This window comes from Vulpes lagopus, chromosome 13 (assembly GCF_018345385.1).
Source record: "Vulpes lagopus strain Blue_001 chromosome 13, ASM1834538v1, whole genome shotgun sequence".
NCBI classification, from domain to species: domain Eukaryota; kingdom Metazoa; phylum Chordata; class Mammalia; order Carnivora; family Canidae; genus Vulpes; species Vulpes lagopus.
In genome coordinates this window covers 4154450-4175008 of record NC_054836.1, presented here as the reverse complement: position 1 = coordinate 4175008, position 20559 = coordinate 4154450, and the positions used below count along the sequence as shown (strand labels likewise).

The 20559-nt window shown below is 38.2% G+C and overlaps 1 protein-coding gene and 1 pseudogene across 2 annotated transcripts in view; both read right to left on the bottom strand.

The window, feature by feature from the left end:
• The window catches only part of AHCYL2 (adenosylhomocysteinase like 2), a 164225-nt gene that overhangs the window by 125286 nt on the left and 18380 nt on the right, over positions 1–20559 (bottom strand). The gene's annotated exons all lie outside the window — the stretch shown is intronic.
• Positions 2566–4194, bottom strand: LOC121474948 (annotated as a pseudogene).

Below are 20559 nucleotides of genomic sequence, written 5' to 3'. Positions count from 1 at the left end.
ATCTTAAGTTCTGTGTTCTGAGACTACCATAAGAAAACACCCTTAGGAACCTGAAAAGCCCTATTTATTTAACAGAGAAGGTATAAGAGGTATTCCTTTAAGATCTTTGGACATTTTTTTGTCTAGCTAAAATATTCTATGAGGCACTGCCTTATATCTTTCTGAAATCTTAAAGGGACTTATATTTCAGATCTTAACTCTGAGGCCATGTTTTATTGGCAGTATCTTTAATTTTACCTTTGCTCTGAAGCCATTTCTTTGTCACTGGCCATCTAGAGCAACTGGAGATGAGAAAAAGTTTTACTTTATAACATAAAAGATCCTGAGTTAAAAACACTTCCCTTGCAAGTTCTGCTTAAAAACTGAACATAGTTCATTTTTTACCTATTCATCTATATATCATCACAGGGAGTTAGAAGAAGCTAAGTAACACTTTGCCAACATTCTGCCTAGAAATCTCTTTGGATAAATCCAATTCATTGGATATACTTTCTATCTTCCATGTTACCACACTTGACAGTGCTAACAAACCTTGTACCATTATATAACAAAGATTCTGTTATCCAGCCTCCAATAATACTTTTCTTACTATTTCAAAACTTGACTAACAGTCTCCTCAAGGTCCCTTCAGCTTCTACTCACAACTAAGTTCCAAAGCCAATCTAAATTTTAGGTTATAGATGCACCTCACTTCCAGGTACCAAATTCTTTTTCAACTATCCATTGCTACAAACAAAATACTCCAGAGCTTAATGTCATAAAACTACAATCATCCTATTATGCATATAATTCTGAGGGTCAAGAATTCAGACAGGGTATAGGGGATAGTTTGTGTCTGCTCCATGACATCTAGGCCTTCAGGTAGGGTGCTCTAATGGCTGAAGATGGCTAGATTGGGTCCATATGCCTGGTGCCTGGGTTTTTCTCCATATGATGACTGCAGGCCTGGAATGTCCAAGATGACTTCTTCACTTATTCACATGGCTGGCAGTTGATGCTGGCTGTTGACTGGGAGCTCAGCTGCACTTCTCCATCTGGCTTGGGCTTCTCACAGCATGGCAGCTGGGTTCCCAGACTGCATTCCATGGGAGAGCATTCCAAAAAAACAAGATAGATGGAGGCTGCAAAAACTCCTCATGACCTAGCCTTGAAAGTCCCCAAATGTCATTTCTGGTAACTTCTATTAGTCAAACAAGTCACATGCCAGCCCAGATTCAAGAGGAGTAAAGGAATAAACTTGACCTCTAGGAGGGAGGATAGCATACATGTAAAGGAAATGAACTAATATCAGCCATCTTGGAAACATGCTACATGTTTAAAAGGCAATCTGCCCTTTAAATGGAAAGTGTAATTCACTTTAGTATGATTATCAACACATTTGAATTAATTTCTACCATCTTTTACTATGCTATTTATCCTTTATTTTATATGATATTACATTTTCCTATCCTGCTTTCTATTAGATTGAACAAGTACACAAATCATAAACTCAATGAATTATCACAAAGTGAAACAACCATGTAACTACCACCAGGCCAATAAATCCAGCACCCTATAAACCTCTTTCATCCCCCCTCCCAATCACTGTCCTTTCCCTCACTATTATGATTTTTAACTCTGTACGTTAGGGTTTTTAGCTTTATATAAATGAAATCATACAATACATATTCTTTTGTGTCTGGCCTCCTTCATTCAGCATTATCTTTTTTTGATCATGATCTTGTGCATAGCAACAATTTATTCATTTCCATTGCTTCATAGTCCATTGTGAATATGCCATAATTTACCCATTCTATCATTAATGCTGTTCACAGAGTTGTAAGTTTCGATGACTGTACTTTTTAAAGTTCTATTAAAAAAGAAAATCTTCAGGGCACTTTTGGTTGTGGGAATCCTGTATGGCCTATATTAAAGATATTCCTATAGAGAAGTTTTGCATTTGCTTCAGCTTGATGCCATGCAACTGTTACTGACTCAGGACTACTTTATGTTAATTTCTCAGCTTTGGGTTTCCTAAACTGCAGAAAAAGAGGGACATTCTATTATTTTTTTAAAAAGATTTTTTAATTTATGTATTCATGAGAGACAGAGGCGGGGGGCAGAGATACAGGCAGAGGAAGAAGCAAGCTCCATGCAGGGAGCCCAATGTGGGACTCAATCCAGGTCTCCAGGATCACGCCCTGGGCTGAAGGCGGCGCTAAACCGCTGAGCCACCCAGGCTGCCAAAGAGGGACATTCTAAACCAAAACTATAGGAGAATAAGCACATAAAACAAATTCTCAGAAGAAACTTTTTCACTTAGAACTCATATACTGTGCATAAACTCATGTAAGTGTGTGTGACATCACATGACTACACAGATGTTTTTCTAGATCATCTTTTCAATGGTGAGACAACCTTTTGAGGAGCCCAGCTTTATGGAGGGAAGGCATGAAAGTCTCCTGTTCTGTATGGCTATTAAAACAGAAGCCTCTTCATTACCAGAGCCAGCCATAGTTTTAACTTATGTACTTACCAGTTTTGCTTGTTTATTTATTTATTTAGTTAGTTAGTTAATTTGACAGATCCTGCCGCAGGTTTATTTGTACAAATAGCACAGGAGGACACCAGGCCCACGCAGACAGAAGCCCAGGGGTCATACCAGTCCTTCCGTCCTCACATGGCAGGCAGAAGCCTCTACACTGGAGCCTTTGTGGGGGCCTGGGCACCTTTGGGAGCCTATGCTGCAGGAGTAGGAGCAGGAGCCGGAGCCGGGGTTGCAGCTGCAGCCTGGGCCTTGGTTTGAGCCTTGGCCTTGGCCTTTGGCCTGCAGAGCCTGAGACCTTCGGCAATGCGGACATGAGCACGTTTCCCGAGCTTGGGGTAAGTGATGTAGGCAAGTTGATTGAGCTTGTGGCTGCCGCCTGTTAGGATCTTGGGCTTAACCTCCTAGGGCTTAGCAAGGGCCTTGATAGCCTCAGCACGTGCAGTCATGGCCTTGGCATTGTTGGCCTGCATCTTCTTAAGGCCCTTCTTGTTGTGCTTCTTGACAAAGCACATGTTCCTCAGGAACTTGGGGTCTACCCCCTTAAGAGATTTGTATCTTTGTGACTGAGGTTTCTTGATGCCATTTCTGTGCTATTTTCGTGACTGGTTATGCGTGGTGTGGTTCTTGGACTTCACCATGTCTGCACCAAAGCCCATGGCTCCCCAAGCATCTCAGACCAGAAGAGCACCACTTTAGTTTTTAATTTCCCCTTCATTTTTTGCTCTTGAGGATCTTCCTTACATTTTTTTTATTTTTACAAACTCAGTTTGAAATTTTAAAAAGTGTTTGTTATATTTCATCTGGCATTTGCAAGAATCTCAAGTGTGCTTCTTACCTTTTGTCAATGTAAAGGAAAAAAATCCAAAAAAAGCCACAGGCAGCAAAACAAAAAGAGGAGGAAAGAAAGAAAGAAAAATCTTCTGCCTTTTATCACACATAGGCAAGAGCACTCCTAGATCCAAGGTTATTCCCTCTAAGAAGATTCTAACTAAGGAATGTGTATATACTCTACCATTCTTTCTGAATCTCTGTGCTCTGGGGAGGAAGAAAATAATGGAAAAGGACACCAATCAAGCAGTTATATCAAGGCAATTCTAAACACAACTGATGTTACATTAGGAAGACAGAATCCTTCAATCAGGGCGACCCAGATTATATAATGAGGAAAGATCTAAAGGAACTGAGAAATGAAGTATTAAGATAAACCTAACAGTTTGGGGTGCCTGGCTTGCTCACTTGGTAGAGCATGCAACCCCTTATCTCTGGTTTGTGAGTTGGAGCCCCATGTTTGGGTGTAGAGATTACTTAAATATAAAAAAGATTTTTGAAAAAAGATAAACCTAACAATTTCCTAATGGGCTTCATTTTATTTTCAGTAATTTTTTGTCCTCTCTCCTACCAAGTACTATGTAACTACATAAATCTGTAGGAGTAAAACACTTTCCATCAGGAGTGCAAGTATAAACACTATTTGGCTAAAAAGTAGTTAGGGGAGAAAATGGAAATAAGAAACAGTAAATGAAATTCAGACACTGGGACAATATCAACAAAGCATTTTTTTTCAAAGATTTTATTTATTTATTCATGAGAGACAGAGAGAGAGAGGCAGAGACACAGGCAGAGGGAGAAGTAGGCTCCCCAGAGAGCCCTATACGGGATACGGGATACGGAACTCGGGGATCACGCCCCAAGCCAAAGGCAGATGTTCAAACTCTGAGCCACCCAGGCATCCCAATAAGGCATATCTTTTAATGTCCATTAAAAAAAAACATGAAGGGATCCCTGGGTGACGCAGCAGTTTGGTGCCTGCCTTTGGCCCAGGGCGCAATCCTGGAGACCCGGGATCAAATCCCACGTCGGGCTCCCGGTGCATGGAGCCTGCTTCTCCCTCTGCCTATGTCTCTGCCTCTCTCTCTCTCTCTGACTATCATAAATAAATAAAAATTTTTAAAAACATGAAATATTAAAATTATTTATTTGATATATATTATGTACAAAGTATTGTATTAAATAGACACAAATATGAAGAATCAAGCAAATTTATCAGGCAAGAGAGAGCTATAAATACTATAAACTTTCAAGTGACCTTTAAAAATATGAAACACAAAAATAATAAATTTAGGAAGGGAAACACTTTAAAAGTCAAGAGGTATATAAGAATTTTAAGATCCCATTTATAGGAAATGTCCAGAACAGGCATATCTATAGAGACAGAAAAGAGATTAGTGGTTGCCTAGAGGTGGCAAGGGTGGAATGAAGTGGGAGGAGTAGGGGAATGATTACTACAGGTTTCTTTTTTTTTTTTTTTTTTTAAGATTTTATTTATTTATTCATGAGAGACACACAGAGAGAGAAAGGCAAAGACGTAGGCAGAGGGAGAAGCAGGCCATGCAGGGAGCCTGATGTGGGACCCGATCCCGGCACTCCAGGATCATGCCCTGAGCTAAAGGCAGACGCTCAACCGCTGAGCCACCCAGGCGTCCCACTACAGGTTTCTTTTGGAAATGCTGAAAATGTCCTAATATAAGATTAGATTATGATAATGTTCACACAACTCTATAAACAAAAGAAACACTGAATTGTATAGCTTAAATGAGTGAACTGCACAGTATGAAATTACATCCCAATAAAGCTATTTTAAAAATCAAAGTCTAGGGATCCCTGGGTGGCGCAGCGGTTTGGCGCCTGCCTTTGGCCCAGGGCGCGATCCTGGAGACCCGGGATCGAATCCCACATCAGGCTCCCGGTGCATGGAGCCTGCTTCTCCCTCCGCCTGTGTCTCTGCCTCTCCCTCTCTCTCTCTGTGACTATCATAAATAAATAAAAAATAAATAAATAAAAAAAATAAAAATCAAAGTCTACTTATTTTCAAAAAGCTGGAACGTTATATCAAAAGAGAAATTTAGCCAACCAAGCAATCTTCAAGATCTTGTTTGTTTCAGCAAAGGAAAGATTCAGCCCAAAAAAGCTGATGCTGTCTCCAAAAAAGCATAAACCCTGCTAAAACTCACTAATGCCTCCATAAATGATAGCTTTTTAATACTTATATCTTTCTACCTCGTTATATCACAATACTCTGTCAAACTGAACTTCTTTAGGGTTCACAATAAAAATAAGCTTAGGGTTTATAAAAAAATGAATGATAAAAACAAGATTCTAAAGATAGCACAAGGATTTTTTTTAATTTTTATTTATTTATGATAGTCACACAGAGAGAGAGAGAGGCAGAGACATAGGCAGAGGGAGAAGCAGGCTCCATGCAGGGAGCCCGACATGGGACTCGATCCCGGGTCTCCAGGATCGTGCCCTGGGCCAAAGGCAGGTGCCAAACCGCTGTGCCACCCAGGGATCCCAGCACAAGGATTTAAAAGTCATCACACAAACACTAAAATTCAGCCTTGGAAATTACTAGTATAAATTAGAACTAAGAGTAAAAGGGGAAGCAGATCAAAATACCAAGTTTGTCTTAAAACTCTTCAGAAGAAATTATTTCTTACTTTCATCTCTCTCTAGATATCTCTCAATTTTTTTCTTAAAACAGATAATTTGACATTTTCAATGCTTTTATACTTTCATGTTACAGAGACTCTGAAATAAACATAGTACTACCATTCATTCAACCATAAAAGCTAGAAACTCATCCTCTCTCTTATTACACAGAGCATCCACTCCAACACACAAATGTCACCAAATTCCATCAATTCTACCATCTTACTATCTCTCTTATTAGATTTCCTCTATTTCCTGTCATAGGAAAGGCCTTTATCCTTATGTAGATAACTACAACAGCCTGTTTCTCTGACTTCAATACTACCCTCACCCCCACCTCTAATATATTATCCACACTAATATCCAAATCTAATAAGGCTAATGTAAACTCAATAAACTGGAAAGAGTGCGTGTGTACACACACACACACACACACACACACACATCCTTTCTTAAATTGGTATTTTCTGCTCATCTTATTTTACAATCCATTTTTAAATTTTCACTTAAAACAGAATGGTCATTAAAAAAAAACCCTAATGGGAAACCTGGGTGGCTCAGTTGTTGAGCCTCTGCCTTTGGCTCAGGGTGTGACCCCAGGGTCCTGGGATCGAGTCCACATCACGATCCCCACAGGGAGCCTGCTTCTCCCTCTGCCTATGTCTCTGCCTCTCTCTCTCTCTCTCTCTCTCTCTCTCTCTCTCATGAATAAATAAATAAAATCTTTTTTAAAAATAAAAATAAATAAAAACTATTTATATGTAAAATTATAACTATACAGGCACCTGTGTGGCACAGTTGGTTACAGTTGGTTAACTGTCTGATTCTTGGTTTCAGGTCAAGTCATGATCTTGGGGTCGTGAGATCAAGCTCCGTGTTGGGCGCCATGTTTGGCGTGGAGTCTGCTTAAGATTCTCTCTCCCCTCTCCCTCTGGTCCTCCCCACTGCATACTCTAAAATAAATAAATCTTTAAAAAATTAAAACTATGTTATCTTTGTTAATATAAAATCATCTTTGTTTCATCTTTTATGGTATTTATTACATTCTTATTTGAATAAGTTACTATATAATTTATTAATTTTATTTCTATCTAAAACCTTCTGAGTATATTTATTCTGTTTTTTTTTTAAGATTTTTTATTTATTTATTCATGAGAGATACAGAGAGAGAGAGGCAAAGACATAGGCAGAGGGAGAAGCAGGCTCCATGCAGGAAGCCCAATGCGGGACTTGATCCTGGGATTCCGGGATCATGCCCTGAGCCAAAGGCAGACGCTCAACCATTGAGCCACCCAGGCATCCCTATTTATTCTATTTTATTCAAGCTTTGTTTTTTTTTTTTTTTAATTTTTTTTAAAATTTTTATTTATGATAGTCACAGAGAGAGAGAGAGAGGCAGAGACACAGGCGGAGGGAGAAGCAGGCTCCATGCACTGGGAGCCCGATGTGGGATTCGATCCCGGGTCTCCAGGATCGCGCCCCGGGCTAAAGGCAGGCGCCAAACCGCTGCGCCACCCAGGGATCCCTATTCAAGCTTTGGATGCCTCCTCCACCACTATTCCTACCCTCAGTATCTAGCTCAGTAACATTATTAAATAAGATATTCAATGATATGAGTGATTTATCCAGATAAGGTTACCTTGACAAAAATATGTCCATTATGCTCTACCTAAACCTCTCTGAGATGACACTTTAGTTCAGGGCTCTTCCCAAGTGTGATTCTTCAGCATATCCTTTGATTCTGTGAATTACTCTTATTACCTTATAATATCCTCCTGCCCCTACCCACCCTTTCTTTTTTTAAGTTAACTTGTGACCAAAGAATATCTAACTAATAAAGGCTAGAACACTTTGTAATTGCTCAACAGACATGTGTTGTGCAAAATTGTGAAAGGAATGTACTGAGAAGGAAGAAATGGATATAGACAAGAAACAGGAATATATTGAAATAGGAAAATACTGACTATACCGACAGTAGATCACTATACCAAAACAATTATCTTCATTTTGGACAAACTTTCGCCTATTACTCTCATCCCAACAACTGTTCTGGCCAAAGGCTTTGAAGTCATCTTTAACTCTTCTCTTTCTTTTAAACACTAGTCAAAGCTATTAGCATATCCGGTTTGCTCTACTTTTGAAATACATGCAGAATTAACCATTTCTCCCATCTTCACTGCTATTATCAGATCCCAACTATCATCGTCTCTCATCTGGTCATTGCCGTAACCTCCTAACTGGTCTTCATACTACCACTCCTGATCCCCTTCAGTCTGTTCTCAACCTTGCAGACAAAATGATCTTGTTAAAACTTAGGTCAGGGACACATGGGTGGTGTGTATCTACCCACACTACCACAGACGTCAGTGATTGAGCATCTGCCTTCAGCTCAGGGCATGATCGTGGGGTCCTGGGACTGAGTCCCACATCGGTCTTCCCACAGGGAGCCTGCTTCTCCATATCTCTGCCTCTCTGTGTGTCTCATGAGTAAATAAATAAAGTCTTTGAAAAGCAACAACAACAAAACAAAAACCAAACAAACTTAGGTCAGATCATGCCACCTTGCTTGAAACTTCCCAATGGTTTTAACTATCTCATTTAGAACAAAAGCCAAAGCCTAAAATGCTTAATATAACCAATTAAGACAATGTATGAAATATCTCCGTTATCTTCTGGCCTCATCTATACAATCTCTCCATCTTTGACTCTACCCCAGCTACACGGGGCTCCTTGCTATTCCTTAAAATCACTGGTATACCTGTCCCTCAGAACCTCTGCACTTGCTGTACTCTCTGCCAGAATACTATTTCCTTGCTCTCTTATAAAAAGTAATTCTGTTAAGGTCATGCCATTCAATTATGTCATTTCTTCCTCTCCTAGCTACTGCCATTTATTAAATTCATCTCTCTCAGATTCTAGCCATCCTAAATTCCACCATTAACCTGAGGTTGGCAGAGGAAAGGTAAGTGGAAATTGTTGGGTGGGGCTTCTGGGAAGGTCCCCTCCTTTTTTTTTTTTCCCTTCCTCCTTCTTGACAGTGACAATACAGAAACAATGCCTTGAGCTCCAGCAGTTATCTTGAACCATGAAAGGATGGAAGCAACATACTAAGAATGATGGAGCAAAATGACAGGAGTCTGGGTCCCTAATCTTTGCAGAGTTACCATACCAACCTTGTAATGCTTATTATCCCTATATTTCTTTGTAAATACAATATGTACATTTTGAGGGATACAGGTGGGCAGAATTAATAAATCACGCATATAACTTACTCAGAATGTAATAAATACCATAAATACTATAAAAGATGTGAAACAATGATGATTTTACATGAACAAAGATAGCATATTTTATGAGAAAATAAACCCATGTGCATATAAACCATGGTTATTGATGGTTATTGTCAAATGCAGCTAAATCTAATTTCAAGTTTTTCCAGGGTTCCATTAATAAGAAAGCAGTAGAAACTGGATATTAAGTAGACAACTAGAAGTTCTGCAACACTGGGTGATTTTAACAATGTATGTGGGTGGCCCATGAAGATCTGACCTTCAAGTTCTTTCATTTTATCTCTAATGATATTCTCCTTCATTCTATCTCAGCTAACCATTACCAAGGTCATACCTCAGCTGTTATCATCACCAGAAATTATTCCACCTCCAAAAGAGCTTATTTGGGTAATTTGCTCTCTGGCCTCTCCTTTTAGCTTGCTTGTTCAATTACTCCTACTATCTCACATTGACTTTAGCTCACTGATCCTTTCACTATCAATCTGTTGGCCATCTTTTTTATTCCTTTTCCTCCTTATCCATGATTTCTTACCTTACATCCCATGAATCACTACTGTAATAACTCTTTATATCCTCTGAGCCCCATAACAGTATATTCAATTTGTCTACTAGTTATCCTCATTCAGATGTTCCACAGACATCTTAAACTCAACATGTCTAAAATTAATGTACCTTCTCCCACCACTATTTTTTACCTCCTATGTTGGTTAATGGCACCACCATCCACCCAGATGTCCTAACTGGCCATAACTCACTTCCCTCTTTTACTCTTCCCTATAATAACCAAAGCCTCATTCTACCTATGAGGTAACTCTAAAAAAAAGTCCATCCCCATCTTTCCAGTCCCATCATTAGGGCTCTAGTTTGTGCTTCCAAATCTGAAACAGATTACTAACCAATCTTTCTGCATATAGTACTAACTGCTTCTACTCTAATGCATTTTCCCCATTCTCCATACTGCATCCAAGGTAATCTAAAATACAAATCAAATCATGGCACTCTCCTATTAGCTCATAAATACCAAGGAACATTTCAGGCACCTGAGCAGCTCCCAAGGAGTGCAGAGACTAAAGCTGCCAGGACATTTCACTCCCTCAGGTTAAGTCATGGGGAACATGGCTATCAGCAGCTCCAAAGTAATCACAGAAAGTAAAAAATTTCAATTTGATGCATGTAAATAGATACCATTATTATTCAATATATTCATTTCTCCTCCCTGGTAGAGGATTTTCCCACCTAGTTGATGTCAGGCTTGGCCATATGACTTGCTGTAGCCAAAGAAATACAAGGAAATTACACATTTTACTTTCTGAACAGAAGCTTTCAGAGTAATTCTCATTTCCCTCTACCACAAGGTTAATGTCTCAGATAAGAGCTGCAACTCTTGCCTGGGTCCTGGAAATGGGCCACATGGTAAATTTGCAGCATTAGCAAAAAATTAATCCTTGTTATTATAGCCATTAAAATTGGAGGATTGTTTGTTACCACAACATAACCTAGCCTAAACTGACTTATGTATCATAAAAAAGGACCTCAACTACCCTGGTCTTGATCACATCTCTTGCTAAAACCCTTAAGTGACACTCATGTGTTACTATCATAATATAAAGGCTCCTTCTGACACGGTCCTGCTCATCTCTCCAGTCTCATTTCCTGGGACTCCCCTTTATATTCCATATTGCAATACTGGATTATTTTAAGATTTCTCAATCATATTGGTCCTCTGTCCATTTATTTACAGATGCCCATCCCAAACCACCCAAAATGTCTATACTTTCACTTAAACAGGGCTTCTGCTGTGGAGGTTCATATAAATCTGCCCCCTTAAACACAACTGGTTGCTCCACCACAGGATTTTAAACATTGTCTATTAGCCATTATCTTGCTATATATATAGCATGGAGAGTGCCATGATTGGATTTATATATATTATATATATATTATATATAACTTCAACTATATTGTGGCTTCCTTAAGAGAAAAGACCATGTCCTTCTCATCTTTGGAGTCCAACAATCTAATGCAGTGCTTGGCACATAACAGAGGATCGATATAAGCTTATACAGTACTAATACAGTCTTTTTCCAGCAAAGTTGGATACAAAGATGAGACAGGCCCTTCTATCATGTTAATAGATAATACAGAAAATCTAACCTATCCCACTCTTATTTTGCTTCTATTTTTCTTTGTCAAGAATAATCTTCCAGATTGGAAAGAGCAGAACACATATGATTAAAAGGAAACTGAAGCCTGAGACAAAAGAAAATAAAAGAGCATTAAGTAGCTTTTTAGTACATTCTAGAATCAAATAAATTACAGCCTAAAATATTGAGATCTCCATGGTATCTCATGGAAAACAGAAGTTAGAAGACTAGAAACGAGAAAATTTTATTTCAATTTTCTCAAAGGGAAAAAAGAGAGATATGGGGTAGCCCAGGTGGCTCAGCGGTTTAGCACCATCTTCAGCCCAGGGCATGATCCTGGAGACCAGGGATCGAGTCCCACGTCGGGCTCCCTGCATGGAGCCTGCTTCTCCCTCTGCCTGTGTCTCTCATGAATAAATAAATAAAATCTTGAAAGAAAGTAAGAAAGAAAGAAAGAAAGAAAGAAAGAAAGAAAGAAAGAAAGATTGATTAAATTCTAGGAACTACGGATCCCTGGGTGGCGCAGCGGTTTAGCGTCTGCCTTTGGCCCAGGGCACGATCCTGGAGACCCGGGATCGAATCCCACGTCAAATCCCACGTCGGGCTCCCGGTGCATGGAGCCTGCTTCTCCCTCTGCCTATGTCTCTGCCTCTCTCTCTGTGTGACTATCATAAATAAATAAAAATATTAAAAAAAATAAAATAAATTCTAGGAACTAAAAAATAAAAAAATAAGAAATAAATAAATTCTAGGAACTATAGAGTTAAGAGTTTAACAAGGATTCCCTGCAAAATTCTATGTCAGCCTATGGCAAAGTAAGGAAAGGGTGTAGAGAGCATCAAAAGCTAGAATGGATTCAATAAGAAAAAAATCATGCTGACCTAATTTTACTTTTGGTAAAATTTGAGATCAGACAAGTAACAGAGTAGGCCAAATACATCTTACCGAAATCAAAATAAGATTTCTTATATTAGTCAGGTAAAGATTTAAAATTGGTGGGCAGCCCTGGTGGTGCAGCGGTTTGGCACTGCTTGCAGCCCAGGGTGTGATCCTGGAGACTCGCATATCTGGCTCCTTGCATGGAGCCTGCTTCTCCCTCTGCCTGTGTCTCTGCCTCTCTCTGTGTGTGTGTCTCTCATGAATAAATAAATAAAATCTTAAAAAAAAAAAAAAAAAAAGATTTAAAATTGGTTAAACAGCCATCCTTGGATTATTAATCAATAGCTTAATCTCAATCCAGATGGAAGGCTCTAATGTTATCATAGAACTCTGTATTTGGCCTTACTTTGGTAGATGTTTATCAACACCCAAAATTTAAAAGGCAGCTTGCACATTTTCATGGTGGTTTTTTATTTTTAAGATTTTATTTATTTATTCATGACAGACACACAGAGAGAGAGGCAGAGACACAGGCAGAGGGAGAAGCAGGCTCCTCACAGGGAACCTGACGTGGCACTCGATCCCGGATCTCCAGGATCAGGCCCTGGGCTGAAGGCAGCGCTAAACCTCTGAGCCACTAGGCTGCCCTTGCTAGTGTTTAAACCTGGGAAGATTAGATAAGGCCATGAAAGATATAATTAAAAAATAAAAAATATCTGAACAGGCAGAAACAATGGACTGAAAATTAAAAATGAAATTTATCAAGGATGAATATAAATGCAGTTATCTAAAAAGAATATTCTACTGGTAAGAAATCAATTTTAACAGTTGATGATTAGTTAAGAATTTAGTTGTGTTAAATAACAAAAATTCAACTGAATAAATTTAAAGATCAAATTGGGCTTTATTTAATGATTTATGAATTGAGTATCATCCCATCTAGCAAAGAGAAAGAAGCTCCAAAGAGCTACAAAAAAGGAAAGGTTTGGGGGGACCTGAGTGGCTCAGTCAGTCAGTAAAGAATTAGGCTCTTAGTTTTGGTTTGGGTCGTGGGATTGAGCCCAGAGTCGGGTTCCACACTCAGCATGCAGTCTGCTCATCCCTCTCTCTCTGTTCCCCCCACACCCTGCTCATGCTTACACACATTTTCTCTTTCTCAAATAGATAAATAAAATATTTTAAAAAGAAAAGAAAAAGGTTTTTAAAGGCAGAGAGGGAATGAGAAAAGGAAGTCATTAATAAAAAAAAAATTATTATTTCTGACAAGGTCACTTTCCTTTGGGAGAAGATCAGGGTCTATTAGGCAGGATAACTACACTGGTGCTGACTAGGAAATTCCAGACTGACCATTAAGACTACATTCCTGAGGAAGGTCAAAACTGCAATTAGGTTAAGTATTAAATCTCAGTTTGGTGACATGGGCTTAGTACAAGTGACTCCATTTTTTAGCTGTTGTTTCTTTTTAACAATTGAGCGTAAGTTCAAGATAAGCCCTCATTATGAGGTATCAGCTTAAGAAGCCTAAACAAACTCAGTTAACAAAATAACACTACAGTGACCTGAAAAAAGAAGAAAACTGCTACAGGTCATGCAACAACCTAAAGCCATAATTTGGTATATGACCTCTTACAGGCTACACTGATCACATATAATAAATCCAGAAAAGGATAGCCAGGAAGGTGGTAACAGTACTGGCAAACTAAATCATATGAAGAGCAACTAAGACAATCAGGAACAATTTCCACAAAGATCTGAGGCTGGAAAAGGAACATTAGAACTGCTTCCAAGTATTGAAATGACTGTTAGATCAAAGGGCAGGAATTATGCTTTTACATATTTTTTTAGAGATTTTATTATTTATTAGAGACACAGAATGAGAGAGAGAGAGGGATAGGCAGAGATAGGCAGAGGGGGCTGCCCTGCTTTTACATATTTTAAACATTCTCCATGCACACAGTTCCAAGTTTTTCATATAATAATTGCTCAAATATTTGAAGTTCAAGATCAACTTACTTGTTGATGGCTAAGCCAACAAAGATGGTAGTTATGAGTATCTGAGGTGTCTGAATGACAATTCAACAAAAGGGTACAGTTGGAGGAAGAATGCTGAAAAATCAAAGTAACAGTATTTAAAAGCCTTAACTGAAGTGAGCTACAGAGGATACATAAGGCATATTACCCTAAAATTTAGAATTTGATAACATTCTCGATCACACCACTCGTTATATTTCAGTCCCTTTTCCAAATGAAAGGGATATTTCAGTCCCTTTTCCAAATATTTCCCACAATGGAAAGTCATTGTTTTCTTTTTTTTGGGGGGGGGGGTCCATTGTTTTCACTCTTTACAAAGTGAAACCTGAGGCTGCTAGAAGCTATTTGCTTTGCACCAACAGTATAACAATGATTAACCTTGAATAAGAACCCCAAGCTTTTCACTCACAAACTTCTTGTTAAAACCACTGGACTCATTAGGGAGGCAGTAAACAAGTACAGTACTTAATTTAGCAACTCAACCCGTTTGGTAATAATTTTGGTTTCACTTTTGTTACTTTGTCATCCAATCTTGAAATCCACAAAGAGTAAGCCTGCATTAAAACTTCAAAACATGTAAGAAATTTTATTTCTTAAAGCCTAAAAGCAAAAACAAAACAAAAAATAAGATGTGAAACAAAAGATCTGTCTCTCTCAAAGAGGGAGGCTGCTTAAGTTGTAGCCTTGGCACTATCAGATCTATCATAAGCCAAATCTTGGCCATCAGGGTTTATACACCACATCGTTTCTCCGGAAACCTAAGTGGCTTCCTTTGTGCATCAGAGATTTGGTGCAGAGTTGTAGAAAGTTAATGCCAGAAGGCAATGAGAAAAAGGTAATGTTGATAAAGGAAAAAGAGGTTTTCGTGTATATGAAGAAGTACATTGTTTTACAATTCATGTTTTTATATATGTACTAAAACATGGTATTAGCTTCTCAGAAAACTGAAAGTAGTCCAGAGTGGCACAGGACTTGATGGTGTCTGAGGAACAGCTACACGAGGATTTCAAAATAGCAAAATGCTAGTCAGCTCTAGTTGAAAAGCTATAAAGGAATGTCCTAACAAGTGCCCACGCTCACAACTTCCTTCCCAAGGAAGCTCATTTACATTATAATGGTTGCCAAGGTTACTTTAATTCCATCACCCCTCTTTTCTCCAGTTGCTAAACTGGAGCACCTGACTGGGTGGTACACATTAACAACCAAAACCTCAATTAAGACTAACTCAAGGGATCCCTGAGTGGCGCAGCGGTTTGGCGCCTGCCTTTGGCCCAGGGCGCGATCCTGGAGACCCAGGATCGAATCCCACATTGTGCTCCCGGTGCATGGAGCCTGCTTCTCCCTCTGCCTGTGTCTCTGCCTCTCTCTCTCCTTCTCTCTGTGTGTGTGACTATCATAAATAAAATTAAAAAAAAAAAAAAACTAACTCAAAATTCAGGCTACTCAAAAGCTCATGACCTTCAAAAGGAAGAGTAGTTTTAGCAACAAAAATTGCAGAAAGGTAGGGGCCATTTGTTTCCTGTTTCCTATAATATATACCTACTGCTACCTCTGTGAACTCTCTAGGAGTCACTACTTTTACCTGCTCCAAACAGAGATTCTTAGGAAAAGGATTATAAATAACATAAATTTTTAAAATGTTTTATTTATTTATTCATGAGAGACACAGGCAGAGGGAGAAGCAGGCTCCATGCAGGGAGCCCGACGTGGGACTCGATCCCGGGTCTCCAGGATCACGCCCTGGGCCGAAGGCAGGTGCTAAACTGCTGAGCCATCCCGGCTGCCCAAATAACATAAATTTTATATAGAGTAACAGATCAAACTAGTGAATGCTTTATTGCTAGTGAATTTATTATAAGTATTTTTTTCCTTCCTTTAATCATAAAAGGCCATTATCAAAGAGATACTGAATAGTTTCTCATATACTCATCACTAAGTATAAGTATCGTCTTCTAAGAATGACAACATACAGTGCTGGCTATACAAGAAGTATCTAAATGAGGGATCCCTGGGTGGCGCAGCGGTTTGGCGCCTGCCTTTGGCCCAGGGCGCGATCCTGGAGACCCAGGATCGAATCCCACATTGTGCTCCTGGTGCATGGAGCCTGCTTCTCCCTCTGCCTGTGTCTCTGCCCCTCTCTCTCTCTCTGTGTGACTATCATGAATAAGTAAATTTTAAGAAAAACCCTCCCCCCAAATATTAAAAAAAAAAAAAGTATCTAAATGAGATAAAAACAATTAGGCTAGTATATTCTGCATGAAAGCAACAACCAAACAGAACATACAGTAACAGGAAAAGTAAAGAAGAAATGAAGGCCAAAAAGAGGAAGATTTCAGAAACCTAAACCTCAAGCATTAAGCACAGTTAAATTAACAATAAAATATGTTCAAATGGTAATTTGTCATCAGAAGCAATACTCCCAAACCTAGTTAACAATGGGAGACACAGGGTAGTGGTCTGTAGACATCCTCCTAGTCAACAACAGATGCTTCAAAAGGTCACTTCACTGGAGAGGAGTTTTACATTTACATATTTTTATTCTATTTATTCTCTTTTATCCCACTCCCATTAGCACTTAGTTTAGGCAATCACTGTAATATATTTAATGTGTTTATACGTTTTCTTACAAACATGTTTTACATGTTTCTTACAATGTGTTTTACTTACATATATTTTTTAATTTATATAAATAAATGCTATTGTGTTATATATATCCAGTTTGTTTCTGGTTTTCTTTCCGGTTTTTCAGTACCATGTTTTTAAGATACATCATGTTGCCATGTGCACATCTAGTCCACTGCTTCAAACTGATAGTTCTTAGTGGTATAAATCTACCATAATTTACCCATCACTAGGGAAAGAATAGGACAAATTCGTTTTCCATAAACAAATAAAACCATAATAAATAACCAGGTACGTTGTATTATGTGTGTATTTCTTTCAGATATATATTTAGAGAAAGAGCTTCTGGATTATGGGGTATTCATAATATATAATCTGATTGAGTACTTCCTTCCAAAATAGTTTGACTAATCTATACTTCCACGAACAGGGAACTAGCATAACTAGCAGCTACTATGGACAAAGCACTGGACTAGACACTCTAGATCTTTTTACTCCTGTATTGCCTCATCTTCCTCAGCTAGCCTTTGCCCCTTTTGCTTCTTTCTTTTTTTTCCCCCTTTTGCTTTTCAGATCAACTGTCACCACATCAGAAATATGAAGGCAAGAACTTCCTCCCTCATCCTTTCCCTGACCACCAAATTCCCTATTCTACTCCAATGCCGTTGAGCTGCCAATGTCTCTGCTAACCGTGAAGCTTGTGAAAACAGAATCAAATTACAAATGTTATTTTTTTTAAAGATTTTATTTATTCATGAAAGATACAGAAAGAGGCAGAGACATAGGCAGAGGGAGAAGCAGACTCCCTGCGGGGAACCTGATGCAGGACTTGATCCCATGACCCCAGGACCACAACCTGAGCCAAAGGCACGCTCAACCACTGAGCCAGGTGCCCTGCAAATGTTATTTTTAAAAGGTATGATTCTCAAAAAAGTCATTGAGGTTTATCTGTTACAGAGAACACTAAGAAATTCCTGTCATACACATTTCAGAGCCATTCCTATTTTTTTGCTTTTGAGAGTTCTTGAAGGAATAGCTCCATCTCTTTGGAACCCTTCATACATAAAATAAAAGGAGCTGGACTACAATCAGTGTTTTCAATCTGTACACTGGAACCCAAAGGTTCCAACTGTGAGGAGGTTCAAGAGGATTATCTCAGGACAAAAGGGGGCTACCTATGCCTCCTCTTCTTCTTCTTCTTCTTCTTTTTTTAAGATTTATGTATTTTAGAGAGAGAACACAAACCGGAGGGGGAGAGGAAGAGAGATAATCCCAAGCAGACTCCTTGCTGAGCATGGAGACCAATGTGGGCCTCAATCTCATGACCCTGAGATGACCACCTGAGCTGAAACCATGAGTCAAATGCTTAACTGACTGAGCCACCCAGGGGACCCTACTTATGCCTCTTCTATTAGAACAGCACAATAAAATTTTTCAAATCTATAAATTTTAAGAATCCATTCTATTTAAGTAAAGTTTATTCACTATTAATTGAAAGTGTTAACTGGTCCAATTTCTATTGCATCTGGCTATATTTATTGAAAAAAATATACCTACCTTTTGAACAAGAAATTCCACTTGTAAGGATTTATTCTACAGATATTTATCAACACATATACACAAAGATATTCATTTTGGTATTGTCTGTAAGGGCAAAATATTGAAAACAACCATAAATAGCAAACTGGTTACAGAAATTATGGTACATCCATACAATAGAATATAGACTTTTAATAACAAAGCAGCTTCAAGATATATATTAAGCAAGCAAAAAAACAAGATGTAGACCGTTGTTATGTAGTATACTACCTTTTCTGTTATTTTTAAGGGATGTATACACTGTACATAGCTGAAGGGTAACAAGAAGCCAGCTTTCATTTGGCAAGGTGGACATGTCTACATAGGATAATGGTATTAAATTTAGTATTAGCACTGCCTCCTCCTATAGAATGAACATCCTTCTAACTAGATCTCACCCTTCATTTTTTTTAAATGTATCAACTTCCCTTGAGTTCATCAAGCCAAGTCTATCAAATGAATTGTCCTGAGGCACCTAGGTGGCTCAGGTCATGATCTCAGGATCCTGGAACTGAGCTGTGCATCCAGCTCTCTGCTCAGCAGGGAGCCTGTTTCTCCCTCTCCCTCTGCCTGCTGCTCCTCCCCCTGCTTGTGCTCCCTCTCACTCTGTCAAAGAAATAAATAAAATCTTAAAAAAAAAAAAGTTAATTACTTTTTAAAAATGTGACTACAAGAAAGGTCCATTCCACGTACCCCCCCACCCCTGCCCCGGCTCCCCGCCACTGGCTCAGTCAGTAGAGCATGTGATTCTTGATCTCAGGGTCAGGAGTTTGAGCCCCAAGTTGTGTGTGGAGCTTACTTATAAATTAATTAATTAATTAATTGAAATGTGACTACTAGAAAATTTAATTCTACACTTTCTGATTAATTCTGAAACCCTGTTATATTTTTAGTTAATTCACTTGCTCATACTCCACAAAAAAAAACTACTTCAAATTTTCACCATTTTATTCAACCTTCTGAACCTTTATTCTCTTCCCCCCTTAGCTGATGACCTAGCTCAGAGAAAACAGAAGAGTAGCTATAATAGTGCCTTCAAGTCTCTTTACAAAATTAGATCTTTGAAATAAAGCCTGTAGATAACACTGTTTGTTTCTGGCTTAGTGAACACTGATAGTTTTATAGTAGTATGGTACAACAAAGAGACCTAGATAGAAAATTTTAAAAGACATGGGCTCAAGTTTCAACAAAATTGCTATTTCCTTGAAAAATATTAACAATGTACCAATCATGTACAATAAAATGAAATATAAAGTATCTGGTTTTTTAAATCATAGGTAAAAATAACAGTCAAGCTTCCCTGAAACTAACGTTATATTAGTTAGTATATTTAGTTAAGAGAGTTATATTAATATAGAATTAGTATAATGTTAGTATATTTCAAATTCTATTTCAGTTATCAAACAAAATGGCAGATTTAAGTGGATTAAGGTATAAAGAACTATACAAAGGTAAAATTACGTTATAGGATAGTAATGTAGTTTTGCCAATATTTTTTCTTCTTCCTATTAATGGTGCTTTGTGCCCAAGCTTATCTTGACAGACCCCAATGCTTTATAATGCTTCTAAATATAGCTACCATTATGATTAGGACCTTTCTTTTTTTTTTTTTTTTTTTTTTTAAGGACCTTTCTAACAATCTCCAAAACTATATCTTGACTCCTTCCTTCAATTTCCACTTGGACATCAGTTCTATCTGTAAAACATCTTCCTTTAGATATTATACTAACATTTCTAACACAAGGTAAAAAAAAAAAAATTAAACTTGAGTTCTTATTCTATAACACTTTAACCAAGTGTTTATATTATGATTCAGGCAAATAAGCATTTGGTTGAAGTATTTATAGAACAAGAACAAGTTCAGTTTTTACCCTGTGTTTGATTTCACTAAATCATATTACCTTAGCAAAAAAGATACAACTATAAACTAGGTTTTCTAATGCTTTTATGTTTCATTAAACATAAAAATATAAATAAGTATATTTTAAAATACCTACAT